This window comes from Nelumbo nucifera, chromosome 8 (assembly GCF_055504915.1).
Source record: "Nelumbo nucifera cultivar China Antique chromosome 8, China Antique-T2T, whole genome shotgun sequence".
Classification (NCBI taxonomy): domain Eukaryota; kingdom Viridiplantae; phylum Streptophyta; class Magnoliopsida; order Proteales; family Nelumbonaceae; genus Nelumbo; species Nelumbo nucifera.
Window position 1 is genome coordinate 34,522,606 of NC_142656.1, and position 22,168 is coordinate 34,544,773.

The 22,168-nt window shown below is 38.8% G+C and overlaps 1 pseudogene across 1 annotated transcript; it reads left to right on the forward strand.

Moving 5' to 3' along the window:
* The first annotated feature begins 1,858 nt into the window (after window positions 1–1,858).
* LOC104603193 (prohibitin-3, mitochondrial pseudogene) lies at window positions 1,859–14,976 on the forward strand (annotated as a pseudogene). The gene is made up of 2 exons (XR_016079829.1): window positions 1,859–2,908; window positions 14,733–14,976. The product of XR_016079829.1 is annotated as a prohibitin-3, mitochondrial pseudogene (transcript).
* Window positions 14,977–22,168: the final 7,192 nt, after the last annotated feature.

A 22,168-nucleotide genomic window follows, 5' to 3' on the forward strand; every position in this document is an offset into this window, starting at 1 on the left:
CATCTAAATCCTTCGTTGGAAATATTGACAACCCATGTTCAGGTCATTCCTCTTGGCAATTGGCACTAGTTGCTTCCCTACCCTATAGGATGGTGCTGAATAATCACCGAATGCTACTGGATATTTTGCCAATAGCATAGCAGAATCTGGTTGCGATGAAAGCCTAGTCTGTATTCTGCTCCCATCCCAGAAACCATGACTCCTCACTGGAAAATCTTCCAATCCCGAATAATTGCTATGATCAAGCTCTATTGAAACTGCAGCTCCATCAAACGCATGATTGGAAGTAGACTTCAAGTTGAATGAACTACTGCCTAGTTTGGACGATGCTCAAGCTCCATCAAACGCATGATTGGACGTAGACTTCAAGTTGAATGAACTACTGCCTAGTTTGGACGATGCTCAATTTTCATTGTTCTCTGGAGAACTTGAATTTCGCTTTAAAGCAGGAGTTGGATGGATCAGTATCTCTGAGAATATGCCATGCATTGTTTTCAAAATCAGACCGGATCGGACGGTTGGATTAGAAAAACTGGGAACCTATCACCTGACCGGTTTTGTTTTCCCCCAAAACCGTTGATTTTGATCAACAAACCGCTGAACCGGTCGGTTAACTGTTTGAATCGGTAACTAGACCCCTGACCGGTTCGTTTTTAAAAACCATGATGCCATGTCCCACAACAGGGAAGCAGGAATGAACATTGTGGGTGGATGTTCTTTGGATGAACGTTGTGGGTGGATGTTCACCACAACAGGGAAGAAGTGCGATGGGGATGAAGTGGCTAGTTCAACCTAGAAGCTGAAGCAAGAATTGCAGTAGCTATTGCAGCTATTGAACTGTAATTTTGGAGTAGTTAGTACAGGGTGGGCATCGGACCCAACTCAAGCTACATCGGGTGTCAATGTTCACCCAGAAATCTTGTTTTGGTGTGCCCAGTCTGATTTCTCTCCATCTGCAAAGAACGGATAACAGAGGAAATTGCAAAGAAGAAAGGGGAAGAAGAAAAAGAGAGATCTGGGGAAAGAAAGAGAGAGGACTTCAACTAAAGTCCGTTGCCGCTGCAACAGCTACAGCTGCTGTTATTCAGGGAAGATGAATAGTGTTTTTCTTTTAATTGTTCAAATAGTTATTACGAGGGTAGTATGGGGATTAAAAAATATTGCAACGGTGGACTTCAACGAAAGATTAATGGAAGGGGGTCTTTGTCTTACAGACATAGTACATGGGGGGGTCTTTGTTGCAAGACAAGTACAGTGGGGTCTTTGTCACTGACCCCATAGTATAGGGGGGTCTTTATAATTTACCCTAAAAATTATATTTAAAATATAAAAATATTAAGTGTGTGTGGATGGATGGGTCATTTTATTTTGGTCAATTTACAAATGGCTACAACAAAATTGATCCAATTTCAACCCAAAATATTATAAGCTGAGTAATTTGGCTCGAATTGATCGGATTGGTTGGATTTATTAATTCGATGAATAAGCTTAGCTAAAATAAATTATTATTATTTTTGTATAATAAAAAAATTATTAAAAGTATTATAAAATATAAATAATTAATAATTATTTAAAAAATAAAAAATATAAAACAATTATATACTGTGATGTGTTTTATTATTTAATTTTTCTTTACAAATCTCATACATTGTACAGATACCCATCAATAATAAACTTAATAAGATGTGACTGTAAAGTCGGTGCGAAGAGAACATATCCAATTCTTCAAATTTAACATATAACTTACCCAGCCCAAAATTACCACATACATCCATCTACTCATCAAGCCAATTACTGAAAATAAATAGTTCCAATCTAAATAACCAATATGTTTTCATGTGCACATGATAAATCCGTTGCAATATTTCAGTCGATCACTGTAAGGTTCCAATCAAACAGCTTTACACTTCCCTCCTACCACATCCTTTTATGAATCAAACCAAACGGAGCCTAGAGGGTTTAGCCGTTTAGGGAACTAGGGTTTTGTTTGCCACCATCCTCTCTCTCTCTCTCTCTCTCTCTCCCTGAAACTCGCTCTGTGATTTCTGAAGATGGGAAGCAGCCAAGCAGCCTTGTCCTTCCTCACAAACCTCGCTCGAGCAGCCTTTGGCTTCGGTGTGGGTGCAACCATCCTCAATTCTTCCCTCTACAATGTCGACGGTGGCCAACGAGCCGTACTCTTCGATCGTTTCCGGGGAGTTCTCGACGATACAATTGGAGAAGGTACCCACTTCTTAATCCCCTGGCTCCAGACTCCCTACATCTTTGACATCCGAACTCGCCCCCACACCTTTTCCTCCGTCTCCGGCACAAAGGACCTTCAAATGGTCAACCTCACACTCCGAGTCCTCTCCCGTCCTGAAGTCCCTCGCCTCCCCACTATCTTCAAAACCCTCGGTCTCGAGTACGACGAAAAGGTCCTTCCCTCCATCGGCAACGAAGTCCTCAAAGCGGTCGTCGCCCAGTTTAACGCCGATCAGCTCCTCACTGAACGTCCCCACGTCTCTGCCCTCGTCCGCGAGAGCTTGATTCGTCGCGCCAGGGACTTCAACCTTGTTCTTGATGATGTTGCTATTACTCACTTGTCCTATGGTCATGAGTTCTCTAAGGCTGTTGAGCAGAAGCAGGTGGCACAACAGGAAGCGGAGAGGTCCAAGTTTATTGTGATGAAAGCGGAGCAGGAGAGGAGGGCAGCCATTATTAGGGCTGAAGGAGAAAGTGAGTCGGCTAAGCTGATTTCAGATGCGACTGCAGCTGCTGGGATGGGCTTGATCGAGTTGAGAAGGATTGAGGCGTCAAGGGAAATTGCTTCTACTTTGGCGAAGTCACCCAATGTGGCGTATCTTCCTGGTGGAAACAACATGTTACTTGGGCTCAATCCTTCTTTGACGCCTGGGCGTTGATCATGGTAATTTTCTCTTTCTGTATATCTTTCTAGAAGTTAATTATTTAGTTTAGAATTGAGAATAGCAATGCTTCTGAGTTTTCACTGTTTCTCTAATCCGTTATGGTTCTTTGCTTCTGCAAAATTTCAAATGTTTTTCGTGTGTGTGTGTGTTTCCTGAATTGGAGGCTTGTTAGCGAAAGGGGCTTAAGGCTGCATTTGGCATTCCTTATTTTAAGGACTTATCTCATTTTTGCAATTAAAATCAGTGTTCATAGGGGCATTTTGACAGCAAAAAAGGAGACAAATCCTTAAAATAAGGAATGCCAAATGCAGCCTTATAGAATATATTTTTAGCTTGAATTGGTGTTGTTTGCTTGTCTTTCTGTTTGTTACCAAGACTCCTTATATGGTAGGTATTTACTTTTTTGATGGAGATATTTGATTTTTTATTGATTTTCAATACATATAGTTTTAGATAATATAACATTTGCATTAAATATCAAAATACCAATGTAAGAGAGTGCAAACCAATTCACAAGCGTGGTTGCCAAGTCTCTAAGTTGAGGCTGGGGGACAACTTAGCACCTTGTAGCCTAGGGAATTTATTTATATATAACTTCTAGATGATTGTCACTTGTTCCCCTTTTCTTTTGTGAATTAACTATTTTCTCTAGTTGGTGTTGCAAATAGAAAGCATTAAAAGTGACCTAACATGATCAAAATCAAACATTAAGGCTATGTTTGGTTTGAAGGAAAAGGTAGGGAAAGGTATGAAAACCTATACAAAGTTTGTAAAGGTTTCCCTGCCTTTCCCTTCCCTTCCCTACTTTTTCCTTCAAACTAAACATAGCTTAAAAGGAAGAATAGGTGAAAGGAAACATATTAGGGGATGAGGCTATTGTTATTTTGAATGTGTTGTGATAGATTACAGAAGAGTAGAGGTTGTGCATGTGTGGCTAATTGCAGAGAAAAGGCAAAAGGGCTTGGACTGCTGTGGTAAAGTTATTCAACTCTAGTTCCTTGAGGCAACAGAAGAAGAGAGGAAGGATTATGTGGAGGACCATTTGGGAAGAAGGAAATCAAATAGTCTTCAGTGAGAAGAGTAAATCTGAGGAGGAACCGATTGAAGTCATAACAGTTAGGACAGCACACTGGGTAAAGACCATGGACCTTTTCAATGAGTTCTCAACCAATGACACTTTAAGGGATTGGACTGCTGTAGTGCAATCACATAGATTTGTAGAAAAAGTGCAGATGGATAGGAGACCTCCAGCTGGGAATAGTATGTAATTGAACTTTGATGGCAGCTCGATGGGCAACCCAGGAAGAGCAGGCATATGGGGTGTATTCAGAAATAACCAAGGAGAGGTAGTGGCCTTGTATTCGGGTCCAATTGACTTTGGAAATTAAATTCAAGCTGAAATAAGGGATATGCTACAAGGAACGAGGCTTGCTGCACAACTTGAAATCAGGGAACTGGAAATTGAAGGAGACACAATTAGTCATTTCTTGGACAAAGAAAATCAATTCAGCCCCTTGGAAATACAGACAAGCTTTTAGGGAAATTGATGTTCTAGTAAAAAGATTCAACACGGCTTTCAGATGGGTAAGGAGGACTGCTAGTGGGATGGCAGATGTGCTTGCAAAACAAAGAGTTGACAAACCTCTTCTATTTTGGGAAAAATTATGATATGATGTAATCTGAGAAGGGGGAATGGTTTAATGAATGTTCCAATCTGTACCAAATTTTATAAATTATTAATGAAATATTTTATTGATAGAAAAAGGCAAAAGGGCTGAGCCTTTATTCTGGTTACGGTTAGAAAGACAGATGGGAGTAATTGTATTTAAAAAAAAACAAAAGAAGGTAGAAAACCCCTTTTTGAGGGAAGGTAAAGTATATTGTATCAGATTTGTAAATGGATGGCTGTACATGGGGTGAGACTTCCCCAAGAGAACTTTAAGGAAGATAATTACAAAAAGAAGGCATCTGTAGTAATATTGTGGCTTTTCCTAGGAGAAAATTTTTGCTAACATGTTGTGTATAATTTTGTCAGTATCAGAAGATTTGCCTTAAAAAATTCTGCTGTTCCTCTCCATCCAAATTGTCCAAAATGCAGCTGCAGGAATCATATTCCAAATAATTCTGCCGTTAACAAAGAGGTCTTCAACTCTCCAACCATCTAGGAAGTTCAAGACTGTGTTGGGAAAGATCCAGCATAAATGCAGATTAGCCAACAAATGGTTCCAAATGATTCTACTGAGAGGGCAATGCAGAAAAGGGTGGTCTGGAGTCTCTTGAGAAGCATTGCAAAGAGGACAGTTGGGGGAGTTTATGGGAATACCTCCCTTAGCTTATCTTTTGTGAGGCATTTGCCACGGGCTGCATTCCAGACTAGGAAAGCAACTTCTGATGGCACTTTCCGTGCCCAAACAACTTTGTGTGGGAAAGTTGGCCCATTCAAACTGAGGTGCTGCATCATGGATTTGACTGAGATAATTCTCCTCCTGTCCCATTTCCAAATTCTACTTCCCTCTTCTGTGTTGATAGGCTGAAGTTGCTGAAGATGGAGGAGCATATTTTCTAAATTTTCAATCTCCCATTCAGACAAGTTTCTTCTGAAGACAGGGGACTAATGACCAATAGCTCCTTCATTAGGGAATGTCTCAGCAATTGTTGCCTCTTTGTTTGTGGCTGCATTAAAGAAGCTAGGGTAGATTTCAACCAAGGACCTATCTCCACACCACAAGTCAACTAGAATCTTTTTTTTTTTTATCAGCGAAGAATTTATTTGTTTATGAAAATGAATATCAGGTTACAGATTTTTTAGCTGCTCTACACTCCAGAGTATAACAATATACAAAATGTCCCAGATTACATGGATCAATATCCCTCTGTTGAAAATTTAAATGGCTCTCAAAGGATATGTCAGTTCGAGTGAGATGGGTGAAGAGAACTGCCAATAGTTTGGCGGATAGTTTAGCTAAGCAAGGGGTTCAAAGAACACAGCTGTTTTGGGCACAATTGTAATTTGGGTTGGGTCAGCTTTTTAAAGCTGGATTTCACAACTTTTTGTTGTATCTATTTTTCTTCTAATTAATGAAATCTTTTATCTGTTTCTGATAAAAAAAAATCCCTCTGTTGTAATCAAGGTTCAAAGTATTGATACAGGCCGATACACCGGTAAGGCCTATCGGCCTGTACCGGTGCCTTTTTTTTGTTTTGTTTTTTTTTCAAAACTGGTTCAGAGGGGTTGGTTTAAGGCCCGGCTACCCTCTGAACCATGGTCTGACCTGAAACACCCCCTATAGGGGTGTATCGGGAAGGCCACGATACGATACGTATCAGCCGATACAGGCTGATATGTGATGATATTTTGAACCTTGGTTGTAATGCAGCTGCCTACAGTTTTGCCCAAAAAAGAGTAGGTCTATCGACTCCCTGTTTTGCCAGGGTATTTGTCAATCCATTTGCTGTTCTTGTAGCCCACCCAAATGTAGAGTTAAAACTCTTAGGAAGAATGTCAATCTCCGTGAAAGAAAATCTGTATTTCCATGGTGCTGAATTTACTTGCTTAGCCCAAGAAATGACCAAGAGTGAGTCCCCTTCCACTTCCAATTCTCTAGCTTCTAATTGTTCTGCTAATTTCAAGCCTGGTAAGAGTGCCATTTTCTTAGCCTAAATCAAGTCTCCATACCCAATTGGTCTTGAGAACAAAGCCACAACTTCTCCATGATTTCAAAATACTCCCCCTATGAAGGGATGAGAGATCCATCCTATGGACGCCCAAAGATTGCGGAATAAGGGGCGAATTTCAAAAAATTTCTCTCTCCCTTCAATTAGGAATCGTATTCCCTATTTAGAAAATCATATTTTCAAGGATCAATCTTGAACCATAAACTGAACCAGATCTGAACCAAAAGGAGTGGGAGAGGATTATACCTGATACGGAGAAATACTATCTCCCAATGGAGGTGTTCACGCCCAAGGAAGGATCTAAAATCTGCTCCCACTGAAGATGGCGCAGTGAAGGATGGAGCAGAATCAACAACGTTCTTCAAAAGAACTTGACCCTTCGCAAGAATCAACTGGACGGCTTGTGAGTACAGCTCCAACCAATCTTTTCCCAAAAGATTGAGATCAAGATCAAATCTTGATTGCTCCCAAGAACTGGAGATCGAACTGAAGGAATGGCAATGGCAGGAAGGTGGCGGCAGGAGAGAATTCGCAGTATGCAGGAAATCTCTCAATCTCTCTTTCTTTAAGAGAAGAATGCTGTTGATCTTATTGTGTTCTTCAAGGCTGCCGCCCCCTTCCCCTTTTATAATCTTAAAGGGATCAGCTCCTAATCAGATTAGGAGTTGCTAATCCAAATCATATTTGGGTTAGAAGTCCCTTAGTGATAAGGGATAATCCTTATCTTATCTGCAGATCAGATCAGCTGTTTCCTAATCTAATTAGGAGGTTTCCAGATCTAAATCTTATTTAGATCTTGGACTCTCTGAGTGGATAGGGTCTAAGCCCAATCCTTTTTAGCTGACCCACTTCAGAATTCGTCCCCTTTAAATGACTGATCAAATCAGCCCAGTTCGAAATGGGCTTAAGGCCCATTAAGGTTATGTACTCAAAACCTTCCAAATTGCTGCCCAGTTGGGCTTCCTTGTATGGCGTGGGACCCAAGCATTGATCTACACATCAGCCACATGGGTCCAGCCCAGCCTTTGTTACAAGGCCTGGCCGAATGCACTGCTGAAGACAGTGTACCCCCTGAAACCCATCAAATGAGCTCTATGGGCCCAACACTTACACTAAGTGGTCCTTGGGCCAAGCCACCTTGTAACACCCAGGGACTGTGGGCAGATGCAAGATTAGCCCATCAGGCATTATCCTCAATGGTCTTACACTTAACCTCTCAGCCCATAATGATCATACACTGCCTGACAATGAGGACCTCTCCCTCGGCTGCAAGGAACAGTGTTGCACTCTCCACTCATATGGATCCCGGGAATTAAAACCTTCTTGCAAACATTTTAGAAACCATATATATACTTTTATATCTTATATAAAATATATTTTGCAAAACAAATCTCAACGGTTGAAATCGGCTGCCGGCAGTCTTGGTTTCCATCAGTGAGAGTGCATCCCCGATCATTACCTTTGTCCGACAAAGGGGCTGATCCTGTCACTATGATCACCCACTCAGATGAATTCTCGGACTGTCCCAACATACCCAGGTTTTGACCCCCGCTAAGGATCTCACTGATTGGTACATCAAAGATAGCCCAATCCGACACCTAGTGCAGTATCATAATCGAGTCTAGGGGTCGGGTGTAACTTTCCAGTTTTTGCCCATCAATCTCCAAGGTCCAGGGCAATACTGGAAATCTGGTCCAGTTCAAAGATTCAATTAATCTTACACTGTATGTGCCTAGGGTCTCACCCTGGCAGCTGAGACAGGCCACCCCAACCGACTTGGTGGCACCACAGTGTCAGCCTTGTCAGGACAGGTCTCCCCAGACCGACCCACTGGCTGTGAACATTCTAAACTAACACGAGTCTCATTAAGTGTCCAGTTTAAGGGTGTTACATAGAAACATACCAAGGGAACATGAATCAAATATGTATCTTTATTCATTTACAATAAACTCATAAAGTACATCATTCTGATTGAAGCTAAGGGCATACAAAACTGTCTAACACCCTATTCCTTCTCTCCCAGGGTTTCCAAGGGAGCTACCATCAAAATTCAGCTTCAATTTATTTGGCTCTGGTGGTTTCCAATCCATCTTAGTAATTTCTTTGTGTTCCCATCTGTACCACTTCCTCCCATTTTTATCATTTGTTGAGATATCTTTGAATGTATGAACAGTTTCTACCCAATGTGTAGATCTGATTTTAATTGTTTCAATTACTTCCTCTTTAAGTCTTCTCTTCTCATTGAAAATTCTTTGATTTCTTTCTTCCCAGATGGTCCAAACTACAGCTGCTCTTGTGACCATCCATAAGCATTTTGCCCGTTTTTCTATAGCCTCATACAATTAGAACTGAATAAGCTAACCACATTTTGTGGGGGCTCCCATTTACAGCCAAAGAGTGAAGAAAAGGTAATCCCAAATGCAGGACACAAAAGAGCATGAGATTGGTAAATGAGGTATGGTCTCACAACTAGCTAAACAGAGTATAAAAACATGAGTTGAGAGGCACTTAATTGGCCTTCTTATCTGTATCTGTAGCAAGTCACAGGTATCAACCTTTTCAAGGAACACTTCCCAACAAAGAGTTTGCACTTTGGGAGGGATTGACTTACACTAAATTTCTTTCGCTGGGAAATTCTCCCCGAGTGGTTCTGAATGGAGTTTGAGTTTGAGAGCAACAACTTTGTGCAAAACCAAAAAAGGGTTAAAAGTTAGGCCCATATCCAGTCCACCCTTCCAGCCTTTATTGTTATGATTGGGAGCAATGTATTGGAATCACCAAGAAGGAAACTATAGGCCTTTATGGAGTCATAAGGGTATTTTTCTGGTTCATTTCCACGGTTCACCTGCTATAGATGGGAGGTTTGCTACAAGTTAAGGACAAGTTGGGCTTATCAGGATTATGCCAGTAAGGCTGTTTTTCGTTTGACAGAAACTGAAAGTTGAGAAAAAGTTACTATTTGTGGGGTTATACTCTCCCAAGAGTAGATGGATGTTCTTTCTTAGATTATTGTTTTCATATTTATGAGTTGCATATCCCTGATTATTGCCTTTCCATTAAAACATATGAACTTGATATGGTTTGTTTGGTTATTATTTTTTCACCCGAGGTGGTAGTAACAGCTGATTCTTCTTATCTTCTCTTAGAGTCTAAACAAATTCCCGCTCATTTGGAAAGTAGATAAAAACGGAGCATCTACCATTTTCACCATCATAAGTATCATTTGACCCTTTCTTTAGTGAGCACTTTAAGTATCATTTGTATTAGGGGCCCAACTTGAATGGTTTGAGCATTTGTTAAAATGTTTTAGGGGATGACCTGGTCTTGATGCACTGTAAATTCTTAAAATTGGTCACATGCACCCCTAATTTGTATTCTCCAACAGACGGGTTTTGATTTTTCTCGATTAAACTTTGGAATATTTAACGAGTTCCATAGGGAAAAAGTTTCAGAGAGGACAGCTAATGCTACATTTATTTCCTTGATTCCAAAGAAGAATGGTGCTGTAGAGTTGAAGAACTTCAGGCTGATTATCTTAATCAGTAGCCCATATAAGTTGTTGGCCAAGGTGTTGTGAAAGAGACTTAGAAAAGTGATGCACTAGGTGGTGGGTGAACCCCAAATGACATTTGTGGAAGGGAGATGGATTCTGGATGGAGTTTTAGTGGCAAGTGAATGCATAGTTTCTAGATTAAGGAGTGGGAGGGCGGGGTTAGTTTGTAAGATTGATATTGAGAAATCTTATGACCATGTGGAATGAAGTTTTACAAGAGATTTGTCGATTAATGGGGTTTGGAAAGAAGTGGAGAACCTAGATGTTTCCATGCATAGTTTCTTTTTCAATTCTTATAAATGGTGTCCTTGGAGTTCTTTTCTGGATTCATCAGTTTGAGAGCAATTCCAGCAAAAATTGAGTTGTTAACAGGTTTGAAGGTGAATCTGTTCAAGAGCAAGTGCGAAGAGGCTTTCGAATGCAAAATTGGGGAGCTTCCTTTCGCTTATTTGGGGATGCCGATTGGGGGAACTTCCAATTCAGATGCATTATGAAGACCAATTCTAGAAAGGATTGAGAAGAGATTGGATGGGTGGAAAGCAAAATACCTTTGCTTAGAAGGGGGGGATAACATTAATTAAGACTATACTCTCAAGCTTACCATCTTATTATTTGTTTTTATTAAAGGTATCACCAAAAGTAGCTGAAAGAGTGGAAAACTTTCAATGGGATTTCTTATGGGAAGGGGTGGGAGGGAGGGGGAGGAGGGGATAAGAAACTTCACTTGGTAAAATGGGAAAAAGTATGTAGACCAGAGGAGAGGGTGGGCTATACGGATGGCAATGGGGCGGGTTTGGGGAGGATTTTGTAAATTCTAGGCCCTACCCTTCTCCCTATGCTTCCCAATCCATACCTGCCCCAAAACCTGTAATGGGTTAGATATTGAGAATCCAAACTCTCCCTACACATGAAAATGCAAAAGCCTTCCTAGCCCTACCCTCCTCACATTCAAGGGTAGGGTGGGTTGGGTTTAGAACCCTCATCTAATTTCCTATTATCTCTTGTTATATATAAACAATAAGTAAAATAACATGAGCAAACAACAAAATTTCCAATTATTTGATTACTGTTAGACAGTGTATGCCCTTAGCTCCAATCAGATTGATGTACATTATGACATTTATTGTAAATGAATAAAGTACATATTTGATTCATATTATTGTGGTGTGTTTCTGTTCAATACCCTTAAACTAGACACTTATGAGACTCGTGTTAGTTTAGAATGTTCACAGCCGTTGGATAAGTCTGGGGAGATTTATCCTGCCAAGGCTGACACTGATGTATTGCTAAGTGTTGGGGTAGCCTGTCTCAGCTGCTAGGGTGAGACCCGAGGTACATACAGTGTAGGTTTTCTTGAAACCCTGAACCGGACCAGAATTCCAGTATTGCCCTGGACCTTAGTGATTAGTGGGCAAAACTGGAATGTTACATCTGACCCCTAGACTCGATTATGATACTGCACTAGGTGTCGAATTGGGCTGTCTTTGATGTGCCAATCAGTGAGATCCTTAGAGGGGGTCAAAATCTGGGTATGTTGGGACAGTCCGAGAATTCATCTGAGTGGGTGATCATAGTGACAGGATCAGCCCTTTTGTTGGACAAAGGTAATGATCGGGGATGCACTCTCTCTGATGGAAACCAAAACTGCCGGCAGTTGATTACAATCGTTGAAATTTGTTTTGCAAAATATATTTATATATATATATTATGGTTTCAAAATGTTTGCAAAAAGTTTTAATTCCCGGGATCCATGTGAGTAGAGAGTGCAACACTGTTCCTTACAGCCGAGGGAGAGGTCCTTTCTTGTTGGGCAGTGCTTGATCATTATGGGCTGAGAGGTTAAGTGTAAGACCATTGAGTGTTATACCTGATGGGTTAATCTTGCATCTGCCTACAGTCCCTGGGTTTTTATAAGGTGGCTTGGCCCAGGGACCACTTAGTGTAAGTGTTGGGCCCATTAGGAGCCCATGTGATGGGCTTCAGGGGGTTCACTGTCTTTTCAGTGAATTCGGCCAGGCTTTGTAACAGAGGCTGGGCTGAACCCATGTGGCTGATGTGTAGATTAATATTTGGGTTGCACGCCATACAAGGAAGCCCAACTGGGCAGTAGTTTGGAAGGTTAGTGAGCACATAGACTTAATGGGCCCAAAGCCCAATTCGAACTGGTATAATTAGATTATTTAAAGAGGGGCAGATCTGGGATTTGGATTAGCAGATAGGATAGGGTCTTATCCCTATCCACTCAGAGAGTCTAGATCCAAATATAGATTTGGATCTGGAAACTCCTAATAAGATTAGGAGGGCTGATCTAATATGCAGATAAGATAAGGGTCTATCCTTATTTCTTAAAGAGAGTTCAGATTCAAATAAGGATTTGAATCAGGAAACTCCTAATGGGATCAGGAACTAGTCTCTTTTAGGCTATAAAAGGAGGAGGGGGGCGGACCATTCTACATCTCAACTCCACCAGAGATATCAGATCCCAGATCACGTAGAGAGAAGACAACAACAGTGTGACACTGTGCCATCTCCTCCCTGCGTTCTCCTCTAGTTGCCGCCATAGCCAGTTCGATCTCCAGTTTTGTAGGAGTGATCAAGAATAGTTCTTGATATCAGTCTTTGGAGAAAGGCTGATCTGAAGTCGTGCTCACAGCCTCCATCGAATTCTTGCTGAAGGATTCGGTTATTGGGAAGAACATTGCTGATTCTGCTCCACCCTACACTGTGTCATTTTTAGTGGGAGCAGTCTTTGGAGATTTCTTTGGGCATGAACACCTTCATTGGAGGATACTGTTTCTTCGTATCAGGTATCTCCCTCTCCTACTGTTTTGGTCCAGATTTGGTTTGGTTCTTGGTTCAAGATTGATCATTGAAAATTGCAGTTTTTCTAAAACAGGGAATGTGATTCTCAGATGGAAGAGAGAAATTTTTGAAATTTCACCCAACCTACCTACAGGGTTCGGCCATTCATATGATGGATCTCTCATCCCTTCAATTACATGTAAAAATCACATAAACTATCAATTATCCTTCACATAAAATTCAAAATGTTATTAAAGTCAACACCTAATAAAGTTCGTATGCTTTCCTATAATATCTGTCCTTCAAGCAAAACAACTGCCTTGTTGGTGCAGGTGCCCGTCGGGTAGGGTTGAAATTTCCATCCATAGTGGGCTTGTTATTAGAAGGGTGAGGGTATTTAATAGGGCCTTGACTGGAAAGTGGCTATTGGAGATTTTGGTTTAGGGAGGAGGAAAATTCATTGAGGAGAGTGGTGGCTGGAAAATATGGGGTGGTTAGATTTTACGAGTCAGGGGAGGTGAGATCATCTTATGGGGTGAGGGAGCAAGAATTAGAATTTGGGAGGATGATTGGTATGGTGTGGGCAAGCTTAGTGACCTCTGTCCAAGGCTAAACAGGTTGGCTGAGTGTGAAGTTACTATTAATCACTGTCATGAAAGAAGGGGGGGAGCAGTTGGTTTGGTGTCTGAAGTTCATAAGACCTTTGTTGGATAAATGGATAGAGAGGTTGATGGATGCATTGCTTTGCTGGAGAAATTAGAGAAGGTGAAAATTTCAGATCAGCCAAGGGATGAATTATGGTGGAAAGAATGCTCAAATGGGAAATTCTCTGGGAAATCATACTACCTTGCTCTCTTTGTAGGGACAATACAAGTTCAAATCAAGTTGGAGGTGTTTGGGGAAACCTGGTTCCCCCTAGGGTTGAAGCCTTTGTATGGCTTGTGGCAATGGATAGTATTTTGACAGTGGACCACCTGAAATAGAGGATTTGACATAGTTAACATGTGCCATCTTGGAAAGAGCAGGAGGAAAACATTTGCCATTTGTTTTTTCATCCAAGAACACCTGGAAAAGTTTTCTCCTCATGGCTGAAGATAAGAGGATGCAGAAAAGCAAAAATAATCTGGAATTGCATCATTTTTGCAATTTGTTAGATCTCGAAGAAAAGAAATAAAAGAATTTTTGAAGACAAATCTTAGCCAATGGACAGGATAGTGGGGGCAATTAGCAAATCTATTCCAGAGTGGGTACTGATACTACCAGAACTTAGACAAGTCACAAAGGAGGATCTTGGGGATATACTTGGGGAAGTGTTGGGGTTTCAATTGTGTAATTTGGAAAATCTTGTGTGATTACTTCAGCAATTTTTGGTTGTTTTCTTGTATGTGGTGATTCCTTATCACATATCAGGATGTATCTCTTTTATTATTCTTTTAATGAAATTTTATTTTTACCATAAAAATTTAACTGTTGCCTCTTGCGCCCCACTAATGTATATCTCTACTCTAACAGACAACTCTGGATTTTTCTTGATCATTTATTAGTTTGTGGATTAAGGGTTGGAAGTATGTGACCTTTTTTCGGGAGTGGGGGTGCCTTTACAACTGCAGTTTTTCGCCTTGCGTTTTCATTTACAGCATAACTTTTGGCTGGTCTTCTAGCGATTTTTTTTTTTTCCTTTCTATAATGTGTTAATTAGCGCTGATTAAAGTAATAGTCCTTGTGCAAATTTTCCTGTTCTTATTTATATTTTTAATCGTAGTCTCTAATATGTAATCTTATTTTTGTCACAGGTTTGTTTCGGAATATGATTTAATGTAGGGCTGCAATGTGATTTTGAGGTTTGGTTTATATTATGCACATTCAATGGAAGTATCTTACAAACATTTGATGCTTTTTTCTCTGAAACTATATTTATCATCCGAAACTTTTACGTAGGTGGAAATTATAGATTCAAAATTTATCAGTGTTTACAAGTTACGAATCTAATAACAGCATTATTTCCATTTTGAAATAGCAAATTTTCTACTCTTTCAATTTTCGTCTCTGTTGCCGGATACATGCACTGCCATTCCTTTTAAAAACAGTAATCCAGTGGTCCCTCCCTACCGGTGAAATTGATTCTGCTACAATACGCCCATTGCCCACGTCTAGTCATGGAAAACAAGTAACCGAAGTTCTTTTTTTTTCGGCTAAAATGACTGATACGAAGGAAGCCTTAGGCAGAGCATGTGCGGCCACTAGAACTTCTCACTTTACAGTGGTGAACAGAGAAAACACTGGCATTTGGCATTCTCATCCTATATTTGGTGCCAATTCGAGAGTAAGCACGACAATCGCTATGGGTGACTGTTGTTTCTGCCATTAGCGCCGGTAGGCCTGGGGCAGGGTGGCGTGATTGATGCTGTGGCTGTATTGTGCTCGTTTCTATTATTTTGGGTTTTGATTAAATTTATCACGGAGGAAGAGGAAGGTTGATGATACTGATCGTCCGGCTATTATGCCTGACGAGAACATTTGCTGATTCTGTCTTGGAAAGCTAGAAATGAATCGGAAGCCTATCTGATTGTCAATCCGCTTCTAAGGCTGCATGATTTACAGAGTGAGACAAGCGACACAAAAGAAGAGAGAATGAATTATAGAGTGAGACAATCCAAAACCCGGTTCAGAGCTGCAATGGGCTAGGGTGATTTCAGCGTAGTGAGACAAGCGGCGCCAAAGGGGAGAGAGAATTAGGGGGCAGAGGTGGAGGGGGCAATCACCGCCGCTGGCTAAGGACTGACCAGTTCGGTTTTGCCGCTGTTATAAGAAAGAAGGTGATAAGGGTAAAATTGGGTTTAAAAAATTATACATCGAGTTTTGATGGAATATTAATGGATGTTAACGATAAGGGTAGAGTTAGTTAATGGAATATTAATGGATGTTAACGATAAAGATAGAGTTAGTTAATTATAAAAAATAGTAAGATAGCATCAATCAATTTTCAAACTGTAAAGATATACTTAATCAATTAACTAAATCTTATACCCCTATTAATGGTATAATGATACTTCTTTCAATTAAGGTTCTTAAATCCCAACCCACACTTGAAAAGAAATGAGGCAACAGTACGTATCTATCTCGGTGATTCCATCTCCATTTATTTATTTTTTACGAATAGAGATCTATAGAGTGAAACCGAAAGAACTGTTGGATTTCTATGTACGTGCCTATAGACGTTTTATTTAAATATTTTAAAATGGTGTATCAAAATCAATCGATACAACAACTCGATGTACGAGCACGACAAAAAGTGAGGAGGAGGAGGAGGATCAGTTCTCAAAGAGACTAGATAAACGTTTATTGGTTTTCTATGAAATATGGATCGGGTGGTTGAACCGGTTGAACGACAACATGACTCCAGACTCCTCTAGGTGATTAGATCGACTTTTGGTGAGGATGGAATCCATAAATGCAGGTTGATCAAATCCATCTTCAAAACTGGTGGCTTGGCCACCGTGGATCTATTGAAATCATGCGGACCCCAGTTTTTTTTATCAAAATTGTAATAAAAAATTATGATATAATATAAATAATACATTTTATTATTTATATAATATATAATATATAATATATAATATATAATATATAATATATAGAATATACATATATAATTTATAAATAATATATAACGTTTTATACTTAACGGATCAGATTGGTTCATTGTAGACTGGATCGTAGTATATCCGAATTTGATCCATTAACTTAACGGATCGATTTTTCCAGTTCAATTTATTAGAATCAAGGGAGGTATCCAAATCCAACTCTTATCGGATTTGATTTGAATTCAAATTAGATCTAACTTATTTGCAGCCCTACACAGAATTTTCCAAAAATAAAGTCATCCGAATTTTTCAAAAACATGTTTATTCCATATATCCATATCTATCTACTATCTATCTATTATTTATATATAAAAGGAGGGAGAGGGGTGATCATGGGCTGGGCCGGGCCTGATTCCGGGCCAATGTTACTCATATATAAAACATTGCATATCTATATATTAAATGATATAACATGCATATAAACTTATTTTATACATTATATAATATAAAATATTACATATAATATAAATTATACATGTCATGTTATAATATTTATATATAAAATATATAATATAATGTAAAATAACATATATACATATGTATACATTACACACAAAATGTGTAAATTTAAATATATATAGGGTGGGCCGAGCCTAAACACAAAACACAGGCCCAAGCCCGAAATTTCCAGGCCAGGCTAAAATGATCACCCTTAAGTTTAACGCTCTCCCTCTTTTTAGTCAATGCTCAACTTTTCGACTTTTCATTTCCTTAAAGTTCTAAATTTGTTAATACTCTACTTTGTTATCTCTTTTCTTTTAAGATTATAAATGGATCTGAATCAGCAAAATCCAAATCCGATCCGATTATTGGATTCAAATTTGAATCCTAATAAACTAAGATGGGATTTGGATTTAATCTAACTCCGTTTTAAATTTTAAAAACACAAAAAAAGTTGAATACTTTTAAACTTTTTGACATGTAACTGGATTTGAAGACATTAGATTTGAATTCAAGTCCTAATGTATTTGGATTGGATTCGAATTTAATTCGACTCTGCTTTAATTGTTTAAGATATATACAAAAAAAAAATTAAAATATTCTCAGATTCAGTAAAACCTGAATCTAATCTAATTATTGAATTCGAATTTGAATCCTGACAGGTTTGAACTAAATTCAAATTTATCTGACTCTGCTTATTTTTTTTTTAAAATACAACAAAATTAAAAAGTTATAAAAGTTAGTTAGTTACTTTTCATTTTTCAGCTTTCTAAAATCTGATTGAATTTGAAGACCTAAAATTTGAACTCGAATCCTAACAGACTTAAATTAGATTTGGATTTAATCCAACCCTGCTTTAATTTTAAAAATACAAAAAATATAAAAGTTAATTATTTTTTAACTTTTCAAAATCCAATTAGATTTGAAGACCTTGGTTCAAATTATAATCTTGATGGACTTGGATTAGATTTGGATTTAATCTAACTCTGTTTTAATTTTTTTATATACAAAAAACAAAAACTTAATTACTTTTCAACATTTATGTGTAATAAACTAATGCAAATATAATATATTGAATTTATCACACGTATATATTCACATATCTATCTACTATATAAATTCATATATAATATAATATCTATAAATATATTTTTTATTATTTTAAATATAGCTATATAAATTTGGGAAAATCTATGATGCAGAAAAGATATGATATGAAAAAAGTTTTGATCAATCAAAACCCACTCATAAATTTTAATAAATAACATTATGATTCTGGTTTATATTGGCCTATTGTATTTTGGATATCATATATTTTCCATATCATAGTCGAAACCAATTATAAATTTAATCAGATCAGATGGAGTTGAATCCAAATCTCACTCAATTACATAAACGCATCATTTAAATCCAATACAATTGAAATGTATGTTTGGATGGCGCTATGCATCTAAATCCATCCGAAATCCAATTGGATTTGAAGACCATGGATTCGATTTCGATTCAGATTAGATTCAAATTTAATCCGACTCCACTTCAAAATTTTAAAATACAAATTAAAATATCAATTGGCTTTTAACTTTTTGAAATCTGATTGGATTTAAAAACCTCAAAATTGAATTTAAATTAGAACTCGGTTATGTTTTGGACTTTAACAATCCTCGCATTGGGACTGATTATTGGTTTAGTGTTTAATAATCAATCTAGTTTTTAAAGATGAGAATCTTTTCCACGTTTCCTTTTGATAAAGAAAATAGTTTTATTTATATGATAAATGGTCAAACCTAGAATGCATACAATATCAATATATCTTTACATGATAATTTTATTTTATTTTTTTTACGTGCTCTTCTGCTAGTACATCTAAAGACTTGTTTTCTTTACTCACGGTTCGGTTAATCGAACTGTGGGGCATTTTCTTGAACCGAACTGGTAGTATCGGTTTTTGGAAAATCAGTAATCGGAACCGAATTGAAACTAGTTGGTTAACCAGTTGATCGGTTCAGTTAACTGTCAGTTCGGTTTGTCGGTTTTTCAGTTTTTTAGTTTTTACAATATATATTATAAAAATATATAATAAAAAATTATTAATATATATAAAATATTATATTTTAAATAATAAATAATAAATAGTATATTATAAATATATATTTATATATATAATGCATATTTATTAATTTATAATATATAAAAAATAAAAAAATATATAATATACATAAATATATAAAATATATAGAAATATATGTATATTGATTGGTTCGGTTAACCACCGGTTTTTTATATTAGTTAACCGAAACCGAACCAATACCTTCAATTTTTTAAAAACACTGAATCGAAACCGAACCAAGCGGTTTGGTTAACTAATTTTTCAATTTGGTTTTGGTCGGTTCAGTTTTTCGGTTTTTTTTTTTTGCTTACCCTACCCATTAGTATTTCCTTGGAATTACGAATTCCTCTGGCATAAACTTGTGTAATTATGGACGACAAAAGTCTTTTTCAGCTTAATTAAAGAAAAAACAACCATAGAAAATAAGTGCAGACTATTTTAATGAGTGCCTGTTTGGCAAGTCTTTTCCAGAAGATCTATTACAAGATTTAATGGTTAAAAGACAGGGTGAGTTTTTGAAAATAGATCTTTGAAGACCAAAGATTGTTTGGTTGAAATATTTTACATAGATCTCACAAAAGACCATAAAAGCTAGAAGACCGTTTGGTAATGTGATGAAAATGTGTGTTATGTATATATGAATGACTTGTGTGTGGGCCAACAAACCTTTTATTTAACACGTAAGACCCACATACATTTTCTAAGGAGGGACCCACATACCATTGGTGGGCATGTATGTTGGGCCCATGTACATTTTACGAGGTGGGCCCGACATGCCATTGGTGGACATGCATGTGGGGTCCAAGTGTCGACATGTATGTGGGGCCCATGTACATTTTACAATGTGGGCTTGATATACCATTGATGGCCATGCATGTGGGGTCCATGTGTGGACATGTATGTGGGGCCCACATACATTTTACAAGGTGGGCCGCACATGCCATTCGTGGACAGGCATGTGGGTCCATGTGTGGACATGTATGTGGGACCCAAGTACATTTTACAAGGCGGGCCCCACATACCATTGGTGGACATGCATGTGGGTCCATGTGTGGACATGTATGTGAGACCCATGTACATTTTACAAGGTGGGCCCCACATACCATTGGTGGACATGCATGTGGGGTCCATGTGTCAACATGTATGTGGGGGCCATGTACATTTTACAAGGTGGGCTCGACATACCATTGGTGTCCATGGATGTCAAGTCCATGAGTGGACATGTATGTGGGGCCCACATACATTTTACATGGTGGGCCCCACATGCCATTGGTGGACATGCATGTGGGTCCATGTGTGGATATGTATGTGGGGCCCACATACATTTTTCAAGGTGGGCCTCAAATACAATTGGTGGACATGTCTATAGGGTCCATATGTGGACATGTATGTGGTGCCCGCCTATATTTTGGGCCCCACATACCATTGGTGGACATGCATGTAGGGTCCATGTATGGATTTGTATGTGGGGCCCACATCCATTTTACAAGGTGGGCCCCACATGTCATTGGTGGATATGCATGTGGGTTCATGTGTGGGCATGTATGTGGGGTCCATGTATGGATATGTATGTGGGGCCCACATGTACATTTTACAAGGTGGACCCTACATACCATTGGTGGACATGCATGTGGGGTCCATGTGTCAACATCTATGTGGGGCCCATGTACATTTTACAAGGTGGGCCCGACATACCATTGGTATCCATGGATGTCAAGTCCATGTGTGGACATGTATGTGGGGCCCACATACATTTTACAAGGTGGGCCCCACATGCCATTAGTGGACATGCATGTGGGTCCATGTGTGGATATGTATGTGGGGCCCACACATTTTTCAAGGTGGGCCTCAAATACAATTGGTGGACATGTCTATAGGGTCCATGTGTATGTGGCGCCCGCCAATATTTTGGGCCCCACATACCATTGGTGGACATGCATGTAGGGTCCATGTATGGATATGTATGTGGGGCCCACATCCATTTTACAAGGTGGGCCCCACATGTCATTGGTGGATATGCATGTGGGTTCATGTGTGGGCATGTATATGGGGCCCACATACATTTTACAAGGTTGGTCCCACATAACACCTAATGTGGGCCCCACATACCATTGGTAGGTCCCACTTACACATTCAAGTAGTTTTTGTGAAAAGATAACCCATTTTCTCCCAAGCATGTGCATCGTACCACATGTTCGAATAAGACGAGGCACTAAAAGATTGTAAAAACTTCATTTGAAGCTTCCTAAAAAAGCCTAAATTCGAGCTTCTGATATCTTTTATGGGCTAGAGTTTTTCCCGAATAAATCTTTCTATTACCAAATAGGAAAAGCCTAGGATTCAGGCTTCTGAGCTTCTAAACAGCCCGAAGCCCGCATGAAAAGACTAGCCAAACACGGCCTGAGTTAATTAACATTGATGTGTCTCTTTAACGAATCAACTACTGATGTTCTACATAGTTAGACATGATACAAAGAGCAACAAAAGGATCTCGAGGGATTTATGAGAGAGAAACCTCGAAAAATTCATGAGAGAGAAATGGCAGAATTAATCAATTAATACCATAAAGGGGCAAAGTTGGGTTTATAGAAAAATTTCACCCACCCATATGCTATTTCCATATGGATCTTGGTGGATTGCTAATGGAGGGGATATTTTTGTCCAATAATATCACAAAACAAGGGAAGTCAGGGAGGTATCAGTATTTATAAGAAACTTTAATGGAGGTTTAAGTCTTTTACCTTTTAAATTATTAATGTTTTAATCATTTTTTACTACTACCCTATCCATTATAGTCTCTATCCCTAAGGCCCCAATTCTTTTAACCCCTTTTGATGCGGCACGATTCGGGCATTCCTACCTGGCTGCTGACTAGCTCCTTGCTGGCAGTGGACAACACTTGAGAAGACGAAGAAGAAGGATTCCCGGGGATTTGCCCGGTGGGAATACTCCGATGCTTAAGTTAGTATTGTGTATGGGGAGTAAAGAGAGAAAACGAAAGCTAAGAGTGGAGGTCGCACTTTATCACTATATTCGA